We start from the raw sequence: 22,690 nt of genomic DNA, 5'->3' as shown, positions 1-22,690 counted from the left end.
ATGGAACTGGAGGGAAATTCAAAAATGTCAAAAAGTGACATTCACTAAATATGCTAAAATCACATAGTAAAACATTATTGTATCAAAGCATTTCACATACATTTTGTCCCTAGTGCTTTGTTCTGTGCCCTGCCTGCATTTTTACTGTTCTTTCTGCCTGGAAACTGAGAAATGTCCATGGCGTCCAAAAAGCGTCCCTTTAGGTCAAAAGTGGCTTTAGACCAGCTAGAGAACAGCGATAGTAAATTAGAACTACTTGCAGAATTGAGTGATAATGATTCGTGGGGAAATTCGTCAGACACTGAAAACGATTTTGCGACTTTGCTCAGTGATGTGCGAACTTGGCGCTATATTTCAAATTTCATTGTTTTTGGTTTGATTATATTACTGAATTAAATGTATTATTATATTATTTTTTATGATTATTTATTAAATTATAATTTATGATTTCGTGTTTCAAATTTTAACATGCCCGGGATGTTTACTAGACTCTTGTTCGGACAGATTTCAGTGAGCTATTCCTAAAAATTACAGGCCTACAATAAAAAAAATTACATATTTCCATGCAAAAAAATGTACCGCTTTGAGCACAGAAATACTGACATAATCAGACCGCTAGGGAGGCTACATGTTTGCTGAATTGCAAAGAAATGCAGTTAGATGTGTTATTTTTGGTAGACCTAAAACAAAAAGTTTAGATTGCTTGCACTGCAGCGGGATAGATAATCTGATTCAGGTTACTTTGTTGAATTCAGGTTTACCCCAAATAAAAAAGTCAAGCAATACAGTGAAAAAAAACTATTTGTCATGATGCATGCTTTCTTCTATGGCCATAGGAGCACTTTTAAATAGGTTGTAAAGGGGAAATATTTAAAGGCTTAAAGCACAATATTGAAAAAGGAACAATTCCTTCAGATAACATGTTTAAGGAATGCTCTAAACCTGCCTGCAAAATAGTGCACTTGTACTAGAAAACAAATGACATGTATAATTTAAATTGCTGCTAAATTACAGTTTCTACCTGTTTCATTCTGTTTGCCAATAAGTGGTTGGGGATTCTCTTCAACATTTTTAGTAGACACCTATCCAAGATAAGGGTCTACACAAAAAAAACCCACCACGGGGTTCCCCTTCAAATCTATACCAGACCCTTATCTCAGCATGCAGCATGGCTGGCCAGGAAAATGGGGCAGAGAACAAGCAGACCCTCCTGCTAAACCAAGGTAAGTAATAGGTAAATGGTACCCCTGGTTACTCACTCACGAAAAAAAAAAAAAATTAGTAAATAACAAACAAAAACCATAGTCCTTTGTGGGATTATTATTAATAATATTATTATTTTAACAATGTCAAAAAACAATGTCCCACGATGTCCAAAAAATAATGTCCTTCAATGTAAAAAAATTATATCCCAAAAATAATGCCCCATGAATTAAATTTTCCACAACAATCCTCTTGCCATAAAGGACAACAAAGTTTCTATGCTGTCATTTACAGCGGGATAGTCCTAGCAACCAATATCCTATCCCCAGCCTCATTCAGTGCAGCATGGCCATATTTGGTTAATGGCCTCACTTATTACATTCAGTTGAATGGGGCCTGGGACACCAGTGGCTGTCAGCATCCTAGTAACCACAGCCATTAGAAGGAAGCTGTAATTAATTGATTGGGCAAACAGGCCATTTAGTTCCCTATAGCCCCAAAACTAGAGTTTAGAGCAAACCCTGCATCAACAATCCTCTTGCCATAAAGGACAACAAAGTTTCTATGCTGTCATTTACAGCGGGATAGTCCTAGCAACCAATATCCTATCCCCAGCCTCATTCAGTGCAGCATGGCCATATTTGGTTAATGGCCTCACTTATTACATTCAGTTGAATGGGGCCTGGGACACCAGTGGCTGTCAGCATCCTAGTAACCACAGCCATTAGAAGGAAGCTGTAATTAATTGATTGGGCAAACAGGCCATTTAGTTCCCTATAGCCCCAAAACTAGAGTTTAGAGCAAACCCTGCATCATCCTATAACCCTCTTCTCTAGTGATTGCTAAAATTACTATTTGCTCATTAAGAACTTGCTGTAAAATATCTTTAATTTCTGAAAAACAGGAACATAAATATTCTTTATTGTGTATAATTGGTAATGTAAGCTGGTTGAGCCTAACCATTATGATATTTTTTCACCCCAAAACATACATAAATGGCAGGAACATTACAGTTATTATGTTTGCTATAACAACACTTAACACTTGTCAAAATGCAATGCTACAGTTGTTGCAGATGTTCAAAAGAAGTATTCAATAAATCAATCCTTGGTTTTAAAGTTGAAATAATAAATTGTTTTGCCTATGGTATCAAACCCTTTTTCAATTCCAATTTTTAGTCTCTTCATTAATGTATGATGTCTCATTTCCTCATAGCTAAAGAAATTGATTTTAGTTTCCAAACCAGCGCCTGTTTTTTTGCTGAAATAGAAACAAAGGCAAACATTAGTTGTTATTTAAAAATAGGATCCACAGATACTGACATCTCTAACAATGATGTATTTGCAAAAAATAAAAATCTTCACTCTATTAATCAAAATTGGACATTTTACCTAGGAAACAGCAGCATTTGAAAGTTCAGACTCAAGTCAACCATACATGGATCAAAATTTGGCCAGTTCAGCAGGGACGAGCCGAATATCGATCCATGAATAGCCTAGCTGGTAGCACACAAGTTGATCTACTGATTGACTTTTGTACAACCAGCCTGTTGGGTTTTTCCCAAATGATCAGTGCTAGTGGCTAGTTAGCAACACTGATCAATGTATTCTGACAGTTGAGAAGGTTCCCCACCAGTAGAACACAATAGCTCTGCGGGAAGGATTCCCCCATCAGCACCGAATGTGTGAAGTATAAAGTATGGCCTGTCTTACTGTTTTTTAATGTCCATGGCCAATTTCTTTCTTTATATTTCTTTTTATACCTTGATAACCTTTATTCATGTTATCTTTTCTACATTCCTAACTTGGCGATCTATTCTTTTTTTCTTCCTTTTGTTCTGAGGGGTCAGCTTCAGTTTGGTACTACTACTGTCTGAAGGTTGATACGTTGTTTCGGTATATTCAGCATCAATGTCTGTGCTGCAATCTACATGGTGTATTGCATTAAATTTGTGAATAACTTTTTTATACATTCATACTGTTACAGAATGACACTTCTTATCAGAATCTTGTAGGGTGATTTTTATTTCTTTATGCAATAAAAAAATGTTGTTTAAATATGTATCTCATTTAGCTTTTCAGGCAAAAATATAATTGAGGAATTTAATAGAGCATTCACACAAGGTAGGATCCAACCTCCATCTAATGCAGTGAAGTCTTGAGACAGTTTAGTAATAGTTTCTGACAATACGCACTGATTCAGGTAGTTATTGTTACTGCCAATTTAAGAACCTGTTGCTATGGCTGTGACAGATTCAAAAAGAATTAACACCAGTCTACAGTAGGAAACTGTAGGTAATTAGTACCAACTCTGAGGTGGTGCACAGAGAGACATCAGTGGTCAGCGCTCTTGGTTTTCTAGGACACCATTGCCCACTGCCATCCTTTCAAGCAGTAACTCGTCCTTGGCCCCATCCCCCTGCAGGTTGGAAAATTCTCTAATTGACAGATGAAGGTAGACAAAGGAGCAGGGATGCTGGCTAATGTCATTACCCACATTTGATAATGCCATGATTGAACAATGACAGGAAACAAAACAAACATATAGTGCTAAATAAGGAGAAAACAATTTAAAAGTAACCTGGTAGCATTTAAAATTGGACATACCTATAAACTGAATTAGGCTAGAAAAGGTAGGGCATATGAACAAAGACAAGATGATAAGTTCAATGGCAATGTTTCAGATAACTCAACATCTTCCTAAGTTGTTTCTTTACAGGGTACTCCATGACAGCTAGAAATGGTGGTGGTGAGTCACGTGGTGCATTAGATACCTCTAAGGGAGTAGGTCCCGTACTGATGAAATGCAAAACTCCCTCATCTGGGGAACCTCACCAGGGCAAAGCACAAAAACACATAGATCATAGATTTCATGATGGGTTTGCAATCACTACACCTGACATACATAGTGACATTGCTGTTTTCAGTTCACACTGACCTGACTGCCTCTCCACACATGGCACTAGAGAATATTTTTTTAGAAGTAGATCACAACAAGGAAAGTTCCAACACCGTATCACACTCGAAGGGAGAGAGCATGGATAACTACGTAATCAGGAAGACTCAGGAACATCAGATTTTTACATCATTAATCTCACTCCATTTCATTTCTCACAAGAAGATTTATAATTATTAAGATTAGGTCTTAGCTTTTGTCCTACAAGTAATATTGATCAGTTTGATCTTACCAAGGATTTAAATCATTTTGCCAGAAGGTTACATTTCAAGCATGTATTGAAGGGCCCAGCTGGAGTTACCATTGCAGGGCACCTTGTCTAGCTGGCGTGAGTATTCACGCTCAAATTATAAAATGCTAATATTGTTGACAGAGCTTGAAAAAGGAAAGTTGTGATGTTAATTTTGAGGCATTGCAAAAAAGATGTTGATACATCTGATGGGGATACTGAGGATTTTGGGGATATTGTTCCATCATCTGAATATAAGATCAAATCTAAGAAATTTGGGGGGAGTGGCTTGGCGTGCAGCAAGGATGGACGCACACTAGAGGAGCTCCATACAACCCCTGGCTTTACATCTCCTCTGACAGTTTCAGCCCAGTGGACAATGGACACACTCACCCGATACCACTCCTGCTCTCATCCTCACCGATCCTCCCCCACCTCTGGTGCTCATATCATCCCTAACATCAAATCTCATCAGACACCGAGACACGCCGAGGCCTCGGACAAGATGGCACCGGCTCCAGGAGAAGAAACATACAGTGAGAAATCCCAGTCCGTCTTGGAGGATGTGGTAAGAGGCACAACACCCCTGACCATCCTCTATCGCTTTCTGACATGACTAAAATAGCAGTGGACATTAAAAATACTTTCTCTTCTGCAATAACTGAGCTGAAAGCAGACATTTTGGCTCTGTCAGAGAAGATGGCGGGCTCGGAAAGAGCTGGCGTAAGAAGGGAGAAGGCCATTACCAGGTTGGAAAAAGTGACTGAGTTTAATTCTGATCATCTAATTACAATCAATCTTGATAACAGGGGATGGAGACACAACATCAGGGTCAGGGGGGTCCCAGAGACAATAAAATCTGATCAAACTGAGTCAGCCCTACAGACGATTTTCAATAATCTCCTAGAGAGGCCAGCAGACAGGCATATCTCGTTTGATAGAGCTTATAGGGCCCTGAGAGCTCGCCCGACTGATTCTGCACCCCCAAGATATATTATCTGTTTCCTTCCAGATTATATATTAAAAAAATAGATTTTAACCAAGGGTCTTCAACATGACTTTATTAACTTTAATGAATATACAGTGACCTTGTTCCAGGACCTCTCACGTATTACCCTAAATAACAGAAAAGCTTTACACCCTCTTCTGGAGTTACTTTGAAGTAATGGAATCCCATGTACATGGCGCTTCCCTTTTTGCTCTCAATGCGACACAATTCAGGGGAAACCATATTACCTACTTACACTTGATGAGTTACAAGTTTTTGCACCAACCTACAGCTGCCTACCGGACTAGTATCAAGAATTTAAAGATCCTCCCTTGGCCCATAGTCCACCTCATACACCATATTCTACACCAACTAAACCAGCATTGAAGAAAGGAAAACATCACAAAACCTATACTCCAGCACGGCAAACCTCACCATCTGGCTCCAGAATCCTAAGAGACCATGACAATGACTGATGGTACAACAGACCCATCCTTATAAATTCTATTCTGCTGTACTCTTGTTCTTGGCTGGATCACATTAAAAGTACATCAACAGTCCTCGTCACGTTGTCACTGAAATGCTATATACTGCCTACACTCCCAATAATACCTATCCAGGAGTCACTTTTGGGAAATGAAAGCTTATTTTACTGATTTTTGTTTCCTTAGCCTATACTTTTTCAGTCAATCATAGCCTACTTTGATATTTTTTAAATGATGCGACAAAGTCATTTGCATAGACTTGCATGCTACCTCCTCCCTTCCTTTTCCCTAACACAATATGCACAATAAGATGGTCAGCTAAAAGCTGGGGTCTATCAGGAGAAACCTCTGGTTATATTTGTTAGTTATTTGAACATTTTTTTCCTGGTATACCAGGTGTATGCTATTATTTTTTCACCATCCCACCCCCCTCCCCCCCACCAGTGGGTGATTTAGCAACTAGTGACAATTTTGGTCATTATATAGACTATTGCAAACCCAAACTAATATACAGTATCTCAAAGTCTTTGTATCTGCAATTGCTACCTGATATCTTGTTTGCAATTCTCTGTGCTGAGGGAATGCCTTTTTCAGTTCTTAGATTACTTCTCTATTCTCCTTTTTTTAAATTGTTTATTTTATTTCCAATTATTGTATGGTTCGAATCACTTATTCCATTGCACTCTAACATGGTATATTCTGCTCTAGAGAGAAATCCCACAGTGATTTCTCATAACACGCAAGGTTTGAATCCTGAAAAGAGAACTCAATTGTTGAGGGAAACCAAAAAGGCTAACCCAGCTTTTGTTTTTCTACAGGAGACTCATTTTATAGCTCATTCCATACCAAAACATCTTATTTTCCATGGGCATATCATGCCCCTAACCCTCATGCGAAAACAAGAGGGATTACATGATGCTATTCTGCACCCAGATCGGATTGAATGCTCATATGATGACATGGATCTCATCACTTTATCAAAACCCCTCAGTTAAACTGAAGATTAATGGCACATTGTCTCAATCAGTTCAAATTGGGACTGGCATAAGACAAGGTTGTCCTCTTTCACCTCTTTTTTGTTAATACTCCCATTGAAGCCTTTTATCAGAATGGTAAATCACAACCCCTCAATTAGAGGTCTGGATGTGAGATCTACCACATATAAAACCACAGCCTACGCGGAGTTCTTACAATTTGACTATATATCGAACTTGAAAATAAATTATACCAAGCTCTGAAGCTTATACTGAAGCTCTTAATATCTCTATACAGCCAGCTGCCCTACAAGAAACAGAAAATAACTGCTCCTTCTAATGCCCTCAAATATATAGGAGTTAGGGTTACACCTCACTTATCTGACCTTTAACAAATTAACTATAAACCTCTCCTCCAAAACGTTTCACAAGACTTGGCTAATCGGACTACAAAGCCCCTTTCGTGCTTCGGCTGGGCAGCAGCAAGCAAAATGACAATCCTACCTAAAATTTTATATTACTTCTACCTATTGACATACCCCCAGCTTTTTTAAACAACTACAGTCAACAATATGTTTCTTCATCTGGTCTCATAATAGACCTAGAATTAATCGACAGCTTCTTTCTAAACCTAAAAATGCTGGAGGTATAAGCCTTTCTAATTTCTTACAATAGTACTACGCTTCAATGTTAACTAGAGTGATTGATGGAAACTGCCATAAAGATAGCAAGGACTGGGTACATTTAGAAACCCTTAGTACTTCCACTCCATTGAGATTTCTACCCTGGGTTCCAGAAAAAAAATATCCACCACAAGCGAAACACCACCCACTGATTGGTCCCACTTTAGCGGTGTTTAACAAAGCTTCTAAGATGTTTGGCATTGCCTCCTCTCTGGGCCCATTAACAAATTCTGGCCAATGTCACCATGGGTATTATGTCCCTCATTGGGTAATTGCACAATATTTAGAAAGAGGTAAATGTAAAGGGTTTGAACAATTGAAAGATGAGCTAAATACATCCACCTTTACCTATTGGAGTTATGTCCAGTTGCACACCTATATTCATTCTCCTCATAGAAGGAAGAATTTTTCAGACCCTTGACTCCCTTTGAATCCACTTGTTTGAAAGGCAAAATGACAGAGAAAGTAACATCCCTAATGTATAAATAGCTACAGAACTCACAGGTGGGCACTACCATTAGATTTCATTCAGAATGGGAGCTAGCTTTAAATACATCTTTCACAGATGAACAGTGGACAAATGCTTGCATCTTGGCTCATAAATGTTCAATAGGAACTAGATTCCAAGAAACCACTTATAAGCTCTTGACCAATTGGTATGCAACCCCGAGTAAGTTAAGGCATGTGTTTCCTATGTAATCTGATATGTGCTGGAGATGTGTCCTACACAAGCGTACCATGTTTCATATGTGGTGGGAGTGTCCACTACTTCAGCCGTAATGGACAAACGTTTGCAACATGATTAAATCTATCACAGAGACTTCCCTAGAATGTACCCCAGGCTGTTGTCTGCTCCATGTCAACCATTGTTCACTTAAAAAAATACAAACACTCCCTGGTGAGGCATTTAAAAAATGCTGCCAAATCTATTAATCCTCGCCATTGGAAATCCACGTATACTCCTAAGATTAAAGAATGGCTTTGTGCTGTTGAAGAAATAAGTGACATGGAGGAGACTAGCAATCTTCAATACCTCTGTTAAATATCATACAATGTGGAGACCTTGGATTATGTTCCCTTACTCTGACTTTTATGACCGTCTATACACTGGTTGATTAGGCTGATATTCAAAATTCATGTTTTTGTTTTTCCAAGATTGAGCTGTTCTTGAGCATGTTACTGTATATACCATACAGTGGTTTATGATTTATTCTTATCTACTCTTTTTTTTATCCTTTGTCTTCTCTATATAAAAACAAAATACTCTCCATGACTGAAACACAGCTCTGGTTGCTGTATTGTAGCTCATTGTTTCTTTAATGATTAGTTGATGATACATATGTTTATCTCTGCATTTGTTTCATGTACTACCTGTTATTTTGTACAATGTTTTTTGCTACAAATAAATCTATATTGGATATAACAAAAAAAATCTAAGAAATTTGCAACACAAAGTAGTCCTAGGGTGGACTTGTTTTTAAAACTAGTGACTAAAGAAGTTGAGTCAACTAACTGGAAGTATAAACGGCCCAACTATACTGATATACAATTAGAGACCCTGAGAACTTTATAAAGCTAGGACAACCTAGAAAAAACCCTCTGACCAAGGAGGTAGCATTGTCCTTATGATGGGGGACCAATATTTAGAATGTGACAAAATCCTAAGTAATGTATCATGGTAATGAAATGTGTCTGAACATGGCCACAATTTTTTCAACAGTCCTTTTTTGAAATGATCAATCAAGCTTACCATGAACTTGTCATTGCCAAAAATATTTTTAAAAAATTGCAATACCAAGTGATCCCCACATTCTTTCTGCTCCCCAAGATGCATAAATGTTTAGTGAAACCCCTGGGTTGGCCCATTCTGTCAGAGATAAATAGCCTTACTTCCAGGGCAAGCAAAGTGGTGGATGACCACCTATGCCCACATGTGGAAAGTCTATCCTCATACCTGAAAGACAGGATACACTTGCTTACTATCTTAGATGAACTATATGTTGATTAACATACAATTTTCGCATCTATTGATGCTGAATCACTGTATTCATATATCCCACATACACATGGATTGAACATAGTTAACATGTTTCTACACAAGAGACTTTGTAAATTTATGAGGTATAACACCTTCATCGTGGACCTTATTGAATTAATTCTGATGCACAACATCTTAATTTTCAACCACTGCCATTGCCTCCAGGTGCAGAGTGTGCCCCGGCGTATCACATGTACCTGGAGGATGGGAGTGGTCGTTCCTTACGTTGGATGACATGTCCGAATGCCTCCACCATATCGGTTTGTGTCAGAGGTATATCAATGACATTCTAATCTCTTGGACAGGCTCAGTATAGTCCCTTCTCAGTTTTGTTGATCGCTTGAACAATAATGATTGGAATTTACATTTTACTCTGAACTACGACCATGGAGTTTTACCTTTTCTGGATCTGATGATCCATAAACAAGATGATGGAGCCAAAGCTGCTAATCACTTTCGCAAACCAACAACTGGGAATGCTCTTCTGCATCGTAGAAGCACACACCATAAACATATAATTAGAGATGAGCGAAGTATTCAAAAATTCGATTCGACTGATTCGGCGAATTCGTGGAAAAATTTAGATTCGAGTCGAATATATTCGCTGCGAATTTAACTTATAAAAGGGTGTTTCTAGGCTTCAGAGAGCCTTTATATTAGTGCAGAACACTGTACCTTTAATTTAAATGCCCTTGGAGTCTGCTGGGGAAGAGAAATAATACTGACAGTCAGTATGACATGCAGATGAGTGCCGTCGATCTTAGAATCACCGCACACTTCACTCATTTGGGCAGTCACGGGGCCAAAACCAGAGTGTGGAGCCACAGTGTGGCGGTGGAGGCAGCAGCAATGGGAGGCCATACAGCACCCTATGACAAAAATGGAAACCACCAGCAGTGTGAGGAGACCTGAAAGTGGCACATGGCAGAGTGTGGCGATGGAGACAGCAGCAATGGGAGGCCGTACAGGGACCCATGAGAGACTCTGGACCTGGCAGCAGCATGAGGAGGCGGTACAGGGGCCCATGGCAGATTAGGGGCCTGGCAGCAGCTATGGGAGGCCCGTAATCTGCCAGCACCCTATGACAAAAAATGGAACACACCAGCAGTGTGTGAGGAGACCTGAAAGTGGCACATGGCAGAGTGTGGCGATGGAGACAACCCACCGACTGTTTTGCTCGCTGCCAAGCTGCCACCCTCTTCTCCTGATGATGCGGAAGCAATAGCCTGATGACGACGAGGCTGCCAAGTGCGATCAGCCTCATCATCATCAATTAGGGTCTCCTCCTCACTACTAGCCCCCTCGGCTGCGTGTGGGTCAGGAGACAGACCTGTCTCTACACCGGCTACCGAGCCACTCTCCTCGCCACTACTTCTTCGCCTGGCTGCTGAAGAGGCGGATGTCTCCCCCCGTTCCTGACCGCCCTCTGTTAGCTCTTCCTCACTGTACTGGATGACACCGGGAGCACTGGCCACCGGCACCACTACTGGCCGTGGTGGTAGGCTGCAGTGGAGCTGGTGCTCTACTCCGTGGCCGTTTGCCTCCACTGACACTGCTGCGACCCTGCTGCCTCCTGGCAGCAGCAATGGGAGGCCGTACAGGGACCCATGACACACTCTGGACCTGGCAGCAGCATGAGGAGGCGGTACAGGGGCCCATGACAGATTACGGGCCTGGCAGCAGCATGAGGAGTTGGTACGGGGGCCCATGTCAGATTACGGGCCTGGCAGCAGCAATGGGAGGCCGTACAGGGACCCATGACACACTCTGGACCTGGCAGCAGCATGAGGAGGCGGTACAGGGGCGCATGACAGATTACGAGCCTGGCAGCAGCAACTTGGACAGGAGGACGTTCAGCTTCTGCACCGTCGGGTGCGTGCTCGCAAACTGTTGTCTCTTGGAAACGGATTCCAAGAAAGACTGCTGACGGAATCCGTGAAGAGGAGTAGCAGGAGAAGGAGCATCTGAACGAGCGGAATATGCCAACAAGCGACAACAGGGGCCCATGACAGATTACGGGCCTGGCAGCAGCATGAGGAGTCGGTACGGGGGCCCATGGCAGATTACGGGCCTGGCAGCAGCAATGGGAGGCCCGTAATCTGCCAGCACCCTATGACAAAAAATGGAACACACCAGCAGTGTGTGAGGAGACATGAAAGTGGCAAATGGCAGAGTGTGGCGATGGAGACAGCAGCAATGGGAGGCCGTACAGGGACCCATGAGAGACTCTGGACCTGGCAGCAGCATGAGGAGGCGGTACAGGGGCCCATGGCAGATAAGGGGCCTGGCAGCAGCTATGGGAGGCCCGTAATCTGCCAGCACCCTATGACAAAAAATGGAACACACCAGCAGTGTGAGGAGACCTGAAAGTGGCACATGGCAGAGTGTGGCGATGGAGACAGCAGCAATGGGAGGCCGTACAGGGACCCATGAGAGACTGTGGACCTGGCAGCAGCATGAGGAGGCGGTACTGGGGCCCATGGCAGATTACGGGCCTGGCAGCAGCAATGGGAGGCCCGTAATCTGCCAGCACCCTATGACAAAAAATGGAACACACCAGCAGTGTGTGAGGAGACCTGAAAGTGGCACATGGCAGAGTGTGGCGATGGAGACAGCAGCAATGGGAGGCCGTACAGGGACCCATGAGACACTGTGGACCTGGCAGCAGCATGAGGAGGCGGTACAGGGGCCCATGGCAGATTAGGGGCCTGGCAGCAGCTATGCGAGGCCCGTAATCTGCCAGCACCCTATGACAAAAAATGGAACACACCAGCAGTGTGAGGAGACCTGAAAGTGGCACATGGCAGAGTGTGGCGATGGAGACAGCAGCAATGGGAGGCCGTACAGGGACCCATGAGACACTGTGGACCTGGCAGCAGCATGAGGAGGCGGTACAGGGGCCCATGGCAGATTAAGGCCTGGCAGCAGCAATGGGAGGCCCGTAATCTGCCAGCACCCTATGACAAAATGGAACCCTGGGCTGGGGCAGGCAGAACCGCCGTATCTTTATCACGGTTTTCCCAGGCCACCGAATGGCGACGCTGCATATGCTGACGCAACGCTGTAGTCCCAACATGGGCCCCCTGGCCACGCTTGACTTTCTGGCCACATAGTCGACATACGGCTACGTTTACTTCCTCGGGCGGCTTGACGAAAAATTTCCACACCGCCGAGTAGGAAACTTTTCCCCCGCTACTCCTCACTGGCTGACTGCTACTTCCTCCGTGCACACCGGCACCACTACTGGCCGTGGTGGTAGGCTGCAGTGGAGCTGGTGCTCTACTCCGTGGCCGTTTGCCTCCACTGACACTGCTGCGACCCTGCTGCCTCCTGGCAGCAGCAATGGGAGGCCGTACAGGGACCCATGACACACTCTGGACTTGGCAGCAGCATGAAGAGGCGGTACAGGAGCCCATGGCAGATTACGGGCCTGGCAGCAGCAATGGGAGGCCCGTAATCTGCCAGCACCCTATGACAAAAAATGGAACACACCAGCAGTGTGAGGAGACATGAAAGTGGCACATGGCAGAGTGTGGCGATGGAGACAGCAGCAATGGGAGGCCGTACAGGGACCCATGAGAGACTCTGGACCTGGCAGCAGCATGAGGAGGCGGTACAGGGGCCCATGGCAGATTAGGGGCCTGGCAGCAGCTATGGGAGGCCCGTAATCTGCCAGCACCCTATGACAAAAAATGGAACACACCAGCAGCGTGAGGAGACCTGAAAGTGGCACATGGCAGAGTGTGGCGATGGAGACAGCAGCAATGGGAGGCCGTACAGGGACCCATGAGAGACTGTGGACCTGGCAGCAGCATGAGGAGGCGGTACTGGGGCCCATGGCAGATTACGGGCCTGGCAGCAGCAATGGGAGGCCCGTAATCTGCCAGCACCCTATGACAAAAAATGGAACACACCAGCAGTGTGTGAGGAGACCTGAAAGTGGCACATGGCAGAGTGTGGCGATGGAGACAGCAGCAATGGGAGGCGGTTCAGGGACCCATGAGACACTGTGGACCTGGCAGCAGCATGAGGAGGCGGTACAGGGGCCCATGGCAGATTAAGGCCTGGCAGCAGCAATGGGAGGCCCGTAATCTGCCAGCACCCTATGACAAAATGGAACCCTGGACTGGGGCAGGCAGAACCGCCGTATCTTTATCACGGTTTTCCCAGGCCACCGAATGGCGACGCTGCATATGCTGACGCAACGCTGTAGTCCCAACATGGGCCCCCTGGCCACGCTTGACTTTCTGGCCACATAGTCGACATACGGCTACGTTTACTTCCTCGGGCGGCTTGACGAAAAATTTCCACACCGCCGAGTAGGAAACTTTGCCCCCGCTACTCCTCACTGGCTGACTGCTACTTCCTCCGTGCACACCGGCACCACTACTGGCCGTGGTGGTAGGCTGCAGTGGAGCTGGTGCTCTACTCCGTGGCCGTTTGCCTCCACGGACACTGCTGCGACCCTGCTGCCTCCTGGCAGCAGCAATGGGAGGCCGTACAGGGACCCATGACACACTCTGGACCTGGCAGCAGCATGAAGAGGCGGTACAGGGGCCCATGGCAGATTACGGGCCTGGCAGCAGCAATGGGAGGCCCGTAATCTGCCAGCACCCTATGACAAAAAATGGAACACACCAGCAGTGTGAGGAGACCTGAAAGTGGCACATGGCAGAGTGTGGCGATGGAGACAGCAGCAATGGGAGGCCGTACAGGGACCCATGAGAGACTCTGGACCTGGCAGCAGCATGAGGAGGCGGTACAGGGGCCCATGGCAGATTAGGGGCCTGGCAGCAGCTATGGGAGGCCCGTAATCTGCCAGCACCCTATGACAAAAAATGGAACACACCAGCAGTGTGTGAGGAGACCTGAAAGTGGCACATGGCAGAGTGTGGCGATGGAGACAACCCACCGACTGTTTTGCTCGCTGCCAAGCTGCCACCCTCTTCTCCTGATGATGCGGAAGCAATAGCCTGATGACGACGAGGCTGCCAAGTGCGATCAGCCTCATCATCATCAATTAGGGTCTCCTCCTCACTACTAGCCCCCTCGGCTGCGTGTGGGTCAGGAGACAGACCTGTCTCTACACCGGCTACCGAGCCACTCTCCTCGCCACTACTTCTTCGCCTGGCTGCTGAAGAGGCGGATGTCTCCCCCCGTTCCTGACCGCCCTCTGTTAGCTCTTCCTCACTGTACTGGATGACACCGGGAGCACTGGCCTCTGGCTGCGAATAGTGCTGCCTCGACCCCTTCCTCTGCTGCCACGTCTGCTCGCTCCTAAAACATTGCCTCCTCTGCCACTCCTCTGCATGTTGTCTGACATACTCTTTAATTCAACGATTCTGTGTCCCTGAGTAACAATTCTGTGTCTGTCCCTGAGTAACAATTCTGTGTCCCTGAGTAACGTTTCTGTGGCCCTAAGTAACAGTTCTGTGGCCCTCAGTAACAAATCTGTGTCCCTCAGTAACAATTCTGTGTCCCTCAGTAACAATTCTGTGTCCCTCAGTAACAATTCTGTGTCTGTCCCTGAGTAACAATTCTGTGTCCCTGAGTAACAATTCTGTGTCCCTGAGTAACAATTCTGTGTCCCTCAGTAACAATTCTGTGTCCCTGAGTAACAATTCTGTGTCTGTCCCTGAGTAAGAATTCTGTGTCTGTCCCTGAGTAACAATTCTGTGTCCCTAAGTAACGTTTCTGTGGCCCTAAGTAACGTTTCTGTGGCCCTAAGTAACGATTCTGTGGCCCTCAGTAACAATTCTGTGTCCCTCAGTAATAATTCTGTGTCTGTCCCTGAGTAACAATTCTGTGTCTGTCCCTGAGTAACAATTCTGTGTCCCTCAGTAACAATTCTGTGTCCCTCAGTAACAATTCTGTGTCCCTGAGTAACAATTCTGTGTCCCTCAGTAACAATTCTGTGTCCCTCAGTAACAATTCTGTGTCCCTGAGTAACAATTCTGTGTCTGTCCCTGAGTAAGAATTCTGTGTCTGTCCCTGAGTAACAATTCTGTGTCCCTAAGTAACGTTTCTGTGGCCCTAAGTAACGTTTCTGTGGCCCTAAGTAACGGTTCTGTGTCCCTCAGTAACAATTCTGTATCCCTCAGTAACAATTCTGTGTCTGTCCCTAAGTAACAATTCTGTGGCCCTAAGTAAAGTTTCTGTGGCCCTAAGTAATGTTTCTGTGGCCCTAAGTAACGATTCTGTGGTCCTAAGTAACGTTTCTGTAGCCCTAAGTAACATTTCTGTGGCCCTAAGTAACGTTTCTGTGGCCCTAAGTAACGTTTCTGTGGCCCTAAGTAACGGTTCTGTGGCCCTCAGTAACAATTCTGTGGCCCTAAGTAACAATTCTGTGTCTGTCCCTAAGTAACAATTCTGTGGCCCTAAGTAACGTTTCTGTGGCCCTAAGTAACGTTTCTGTGGCCCTAAGTAACGATTCTGTGGCCCTAAGTAACGTTTCTGTGGCCCTAAGTAACGTTTCTGTGGCCCTCAGTAACAAATCTGTGTCCCTCAGTAACAATTCTGTGTCTGTCCCTAAATAACAATTCTGTGGCCCTAAGTAACGTTTCTGTGGCCCTAAGTAACGGTTCTGTGGCCCTCAGTAACAATTCTGTGTCCCTCAATAACAATTCTGTGTCTGTCCCTAAGTAACAATTCTGTGGCCCTAAGTAACGTTTCTGTGGCCCTAAGTAACGATTCTGTGGCCCTAAGTAACGTTTCTGTGGCCCTCAGTAACGGTTCTGTGGCCCTCAGTAACAATTCTGTGGCCCTCAGTAACAATTCTGTGTCTGTCCCTAAGTAACAATTCTGTGGCCCTAAGTAACGTTTCTGTGGCCCTAAGTAACGTTTCTGTGGCCCTAAGTAACGATTCTGTGGCCCTAAGTAACGTTTCTGTGGCCCTAAGTAACGTTTCTGTGGCCCTCAGTAACAAATCTGTGTCCCTCAGTAACAATTCTGTGTCTGTCCCTAAGTAATAATTCTGTGGCCCTAAGTAACGTTTCTGTGGCCCTAAGTAACGGTTCTGTGGCCCCCAGTAACAATTCTGTGTCCCTCAATAACAATTCTGTGTCTGTCCCTAAGTAACAATTCTGTGGCCCTAAGTAACGTTTCTGTGACCCTAAGTAACGATTCTGTGGCCCTAAGTAACGTTTCTGTGGCCCTAAGTAACGTTTCTGTGGCCCTCAGTAACAAATCTGTGTCCCTCAGTAACAATTCTGTGTCTGTCCCTAAGTAACAATTCTGTGGCCCTAAGTAACGTTTCTGTGGCCCTAAGTAAGGATTCTGCGGCCCTAAGTAACGTTTTTGTGGCCCTAAGTAACGTTTCTGTGGCCCTCAGTAACAAATCTGTGTCCCTCAGTAACAATTCTGTGTCTGTCCCTAAGTAACAATTCTGTGGCCCTAAGTAATGTTTCTGTGGCCCTAAGTAACGGTTCTGTGGCCCTCAGTAACAATTCTGTGTCCCTCAATAACAATTCTGTGTCTGTCCCTAAGTAACAATTCTGTGGCCCTAAGTAACGTTTCTGTGGCCCTAAGTAACGTTTCTGTGGCCCTAAGTAACGATTCTGTGGCCCTCAGTAACAAATCTGTGTCCCTCAGTAACAATTCTGTGTCTGTCCCTAAGTAACAATTCTGTGTCCCTAAGTAACGTTTCTGTGGCCCTAAGTAACGTTTCTGTGGCCCTCAGTAACAAATCTGTGTCCCTCAGTAACAATTCTGTGTCTGTCCCTAAGTAACAATTCTGTGGCCCTAAGTAACGTTTCTGTGGCCCTAAGTAACGGTTCTGTGGCCCTCAGTAACAATTCTGTGGCCCTCAATAACAATTCTGTGTCTGTCCCTAAGTAACAATTCTGTGGCCCTAAGTAACGTTTCTGTGGCCCTAAGTAACGTTTCTGTGGCCCTAAGTAACGATTCTGTGGCCCTCAGTAACAATTCTGTATCCCTCAGTAACAATTCTGTGTCTGTCCCTGAGTAATAATTCTGTGTCCCTAAGTAACGTTTCTGTGGCCCTAACTAACGATTCTGTGGCCCTAAGTAACGTTTCTGTGGCCCTAAGTAACATTTCTGTGGCCCTCAGTAACAAATCTGTGTCCCTCAGTAACAATTCTGTGTCTGTCCCTAAGTAACAATTCTGTGGCCCTAAGTAACGTTTCTGTGGCCCTAAGTAACGGTTCTGTGGCCCTCACTAACAATTCTGTGTCCCTCAATAACAATTCTGTGTCTGTCCCTAAGTAACAATTGTGTGGCACTAAGTAACGTTTCTGTGGCCCTAAGTAACGTTTCTGTGGCCCTAAGTAACGATTCTGTGGCCCTCAGTAACAAATCTGTGTCCCTCAGTAACAATTCTGTGTCTGTCCCTAAGTAACAATTCTGTGGCCCTAAGTAACGTTTCTGTGGCCCTAAGTAACGATTCTGTGGCCCTCAGTAACAATTCTGTATCCCTCAGTAACAATTCTGTCTGTCCCTGAGTAACAATTCTGTGTCCCTAAGTAACGTTTCTGTGGCCCTAACTAACGATTCTGTGGCCCTAAGTAACTTTTCTGTGGCCCTAAGTAACGTTTCTGTGGCCCTAAGTAACGATTCTGTGGCCCTAACTAACGTTTCTGTGTCCCTAAGTAACGTTTCTCTGTCCTTAACTCTCTCCCTGAATGCAGCCAGGTCTGCCTCTGTTGAATGACTGGAGGCAAATGGAGAATTCTAAAATGGCCGCCATTTATAGCTCGACCATTACACTGTGCTGGCTGGCTGCTGATTGGCTAATGCGATCACATGTCATGAATGAATGCATTATGGGTCAGCGCGCCTTGTCTGCGCGCCTTCCCAGACATCCCCGCTCCGCCGCCGCACATGTCGCCGCCATTTTAGGAAAAATTTCGATTCGCGCATCCGAAGTCTGCTTATTTTCGGATTCGACGCGAATCGAAATTTTCCTAATATTCGAAACTAATTCCACTTCGCCTACTTCGATTCGCTCATCTCTACATATAATCAAAGTGATTCCTGTAGGCTAATACCTGTATATCCACAGGAATTGCTCCAATGACTTGGACTTTGAACCTGTGGCATGATTACTAAGGGACCTCTTCTTAAGGATATAGCAAAAAATGTTTGAAAAAAGGCATATAAAAGTGAAAAAGTATAGCCTATATGACTTCCCACCTTTTCAGGGGGAAAAAGTAGGAGAGTTGACCAAGATTAGGCCAGTTGTAGGGATTAACAAACAGGGGCAAGAAAAATGACAGATTCTGCAGAAGCATTGGCATATTTTAACAGATGACCCTGTCCTGATACACTTTGTGGATGACCATTCTCGTTTTACCTTTCGAAGTGGGCAGTCGCTCAGCGCTGCCTTGGTGCACAGTTTTTTTCAATAGAAATGGAGGAGGTATTCCTTGTGGATCCCACCCTAGGAGTACCTTTGGATGTGGCAAGTGCTCTTTCTGTGAGTTTCTGAAAGTATTGAGTGATGCAATACCTATTGGATTGATCAAAATTGTTCCCAAGCATTTTGTAAATTGTGAAACAACTGGTATTGTGTACCTACTGATGTGTGGGTGTTGTGCCTTCTACATCTGTAAGACACACAGAATGTTTTTGGCAGTGCTTCAGGGACCACGTTAATGATTTATGTGGCAATCTTGAGAGTCACATTGCAAGACATTTCACTGAAAAACATGGATATCAATTTCATTCACTACAATTTATGGCTCTGGATAGGATTCACCTACATACTGTATGCAGAGTGGTGATTTTCATTAAAAACATTCTACAGATTGAGGCCAGGTGGATTTTTAGGTTTTGTGCCATATACCCCCCCCCCCCAGGCCTCAATGATGCCATTTAGTTATCCCTCTTTTTTAGAGGAGCTCTGACGTTTTGTGATACTGCCATTTTTCATGAGATGGATATTGTCATTAATTCAGATTGTGCACCATAGGTGATGAATGGAGGTAACTATTACATTTCATCTTATATTATTTTTCATTTTTGTCTTTATTATTACTTTTGTTTTCATGTGTGTTGGTGGTTGTTTTGCCTTTGTGCATCTGTTTTTCTACTTCTTGGCATTTTTGTATTAGTTTATTTTGCTCTTGCTTTTTATTTTAGTCCTGTTCTAGGTTATTGTGAGTAGTAGTGTCCGCCCGTGCCACTGTTGGTTTCTCACTGTCCTTTTTGTCCCCGTCGATCCTCTGTCTCGTTCTGTTTTTCACATCTCTGGTGAGATCTATTCATCTGGTGCCACTTCTGGTGTGGCAGCCATCTTGTTTCCGATAGGTGCCGACCTTTTATGCGTATGCAACTGGGGGTCTCCTTATTAGGAGAATGCCAATTTTTAGGAACCATTGTTGGCGGTCTTTTGATGGCTGGTCCAAGCGGGGAGAACTATCTCCCCCATCACTGCGGACAGCGCTGCCAGTTTATTGGTATTTTGGCCCCATATGGTGTTGTGGGGGCAGTCCTTGGGAGGCCTAAGGGATACTTAATAATTTTGGTTGACTGCAGTATATGCCATTTATGTATATATGAATGCATCCCGGAGGATTAGGTAAGATATTTTTGGATAGTGGCACATCTCTATCTTTCTTTGCTTTAGGTAAATATTTGGGATGTTTATATTTCTCCTCTTTGCCTATATTTTGAGGCAGTAACTGGGACCCCTTTTGGTATTGTGCTTTGATATACACTTTATTTCCAAAAGTATTGGGACACCCCTCCAGGGGATACTTAAGGAGAGGGTTGGCACATGAATTCCCTTTTGGTATTGTGATTTGACATACACTATGTTGCCAAATGTATTGGGACAGCCATCCAAATCATTGGATTCAGGTGTTCCAATCACCTCCATGGCCACAGGTATATAAAATTGAGTACTTGAAAAAAGCATACAGGTGGCGCAAACACCTAGTGCATTATCCAAGGTTTATTTAAAATGAAAAAAGACAAAAGCTTGTAAGACCATGGAGATGGCCACACAAATGACGCATTTCGGGGACGTGTCCCTTTCCTCAGAACTTAGCTCATTGGTTTTTTTTTTCTTTGATGCAGATGATGTGGTGCATATATCTGTATTACTACATGACTCTAAGGCTCCATGCACAGTACAGGTTTTTTATAAGCTCAAAAAATACTAGAGAAAAAAACTGGATGAAAAATGCTGATAATAGCATTTTTCTGACAGCTTGTAGTAGCATTTTAGGAGTGTTTAGGAGAGTAAGCTATTTATTAGTGTTTTTACAGGATGTGTAGAAAAAAAAAGCTAGAAAAAAGTTGTTAGGAGTGTTTTAGTAGCATTTAAGAGAATGTAGGAGCATTTAGCATTTTTTCTGCCGGAAAAATGCTCCCAAAAACTGGTTGAGTCGCCGTCTTGCTACCCTGCTTCCAAGGTTGAAGTAGCCTCACCTGGACTAGTCGTGGAGTGTGCCCGAGGATCGAGTGCTCGGCCGAGCGGAGCCCCAGTGAGGTGGAGGTGGGGGAGCGGGTTTGCGGACGGTCCCCTGTGACCTGCGAGCTGGCGGAGGACTTGCGGTGAGCTGGGGCTGGAGGACGCGCCCCCCCGCCACTGAACCACATAGTGCACCCACAACAGTCTCACCATAGCCCAAAGTGGGAGAAAACAATATTGGGCACAAGACACAGGACCTGAAGAGGATCCCATCAGAATTGGGGATCTTAAAGCAGAGGGGACAGCATTACAGAAACAGCTTGAAGAGGAGGGTGAGTTGCAGTAAGAATATGCAAAATACAGTGTGGCAAAAAAGTATTTAGTCATCCACCAATTGTGCAAGTTCTCCCACTTAAAAAGATGAGAGAGGCCTGTAATTGGCATCATAGGTAGACCTCAACTATGAGCGACAAAATGAGAAAAAAAATCCAGACAATCACATTGCCTGATTTGGAAAGAAATTATTTGCAAATTATGGTGGAAAATAAGTATTTGGTCACCTACAAACAAGCAAGATTTCTGGCTCTCACAGACCTGTACCTTCTTCTTTAAGAGGCTCCTCTGTCCTGCACTCATTACCTGTATCAATGGCACCTGTTTGAACTTGTTATCAGTATAAAAGACACCTGTCCACAACCTCAAACAGTCACACTCCAAACTCCACTATGGTGAAGACCAAAGAGCTGTCTAAGGGCACCAGAAACAAAATTGTAGACCTGCACCAGGCTGGGAAGACTGAATCTGCAATAGGCAAGCAGCTTGGTGTGAACAAATCAACTGTGGGAGCAATAATTAGAAAATGGAAGACATACAAGACCACTGATAATCTCCCTCGATCTGGGGCTCCACGCAAGATCTCACCCCGTGGGGTCAAAATGATCACAAGAACGGTGAGCAAAAATCCCAGGACCACACAGGAGGACCTAGTGAATGACCTGCAGAGAGCTGGGACCAACGTAACAAAGGCTACCATCACTAACACACTACGCCGCCAGGGACTCAGATCCTCCAGTGCCAGACGTGTCCCCCTGCTTAAGCCAGTACATGTCCGGGCCCATCTGAAGTTTGCTAGAGAGCATTTGGATGATCCAGAAGAGGATTGGGAGAATGTCATATGGTCAGATGAAACCAAAATAGAACTGTTTGGTAGAAACAGAAACTCGTCGTGTTTGGAGGAGAGAGAATGCTGAGTAGCATCCAAAGAACACCATATCTACTGTGAAGCATGGGGGTGGCAACATCATGCTTTGGGGCTGTTTCTCCGCAAAGGGACCAGGACGACTGATCCATGTACAGGACAGAATGAATGGGGCCATGTATTGTGAGATTTTGAGTGCAAACCTCCTTCCATCAGCAAGGGCATTGAAGATGAAACGTGGCTGGGTCTTCCAACATGACAATGATCCCAAACATACCGCCCGGGCAATGAAGGAGTGGCTTCGTAAGAAGCATTTCAAGGTCCTGGAGTGGCCTACCCAGTCTCCAGATCTCAACCCCATAGAAAACCTTTGGAGGGAGTTGAAAGTCCGTGTTGCCCAGCGACAGCCCCAAAACATCACTGCTCTAGAGGAGATCTGCATGGAGGAATGGGCCAACATACCAGCAACAGTGTGTGCCAACCTTGTGAAGACTTACAGGAAACGTTTGACCTCTGTCATTGCCAACAAAGGATATATAACAAAGTATTGAGATGAACTTTTG

The sequence above is a fragment of the Staurois parvus genome, unplaced genomic scaffold, assembly GCF_062004578.1.
Source record: "Staurois parvus isolate SC_StPar_1 unplaced genomic scaffold, SC_StPar_1.0 ptg000165l, whole genome shotgun sequence".
Lineage (NCBI taxonomy): Eukaryota > Metazoa > Chordata > Amphibia > Anura > Ranidae > Staurois > Staurois parvus.
This window is presented reverse-complemented; position numbering follows the sequence as displayed.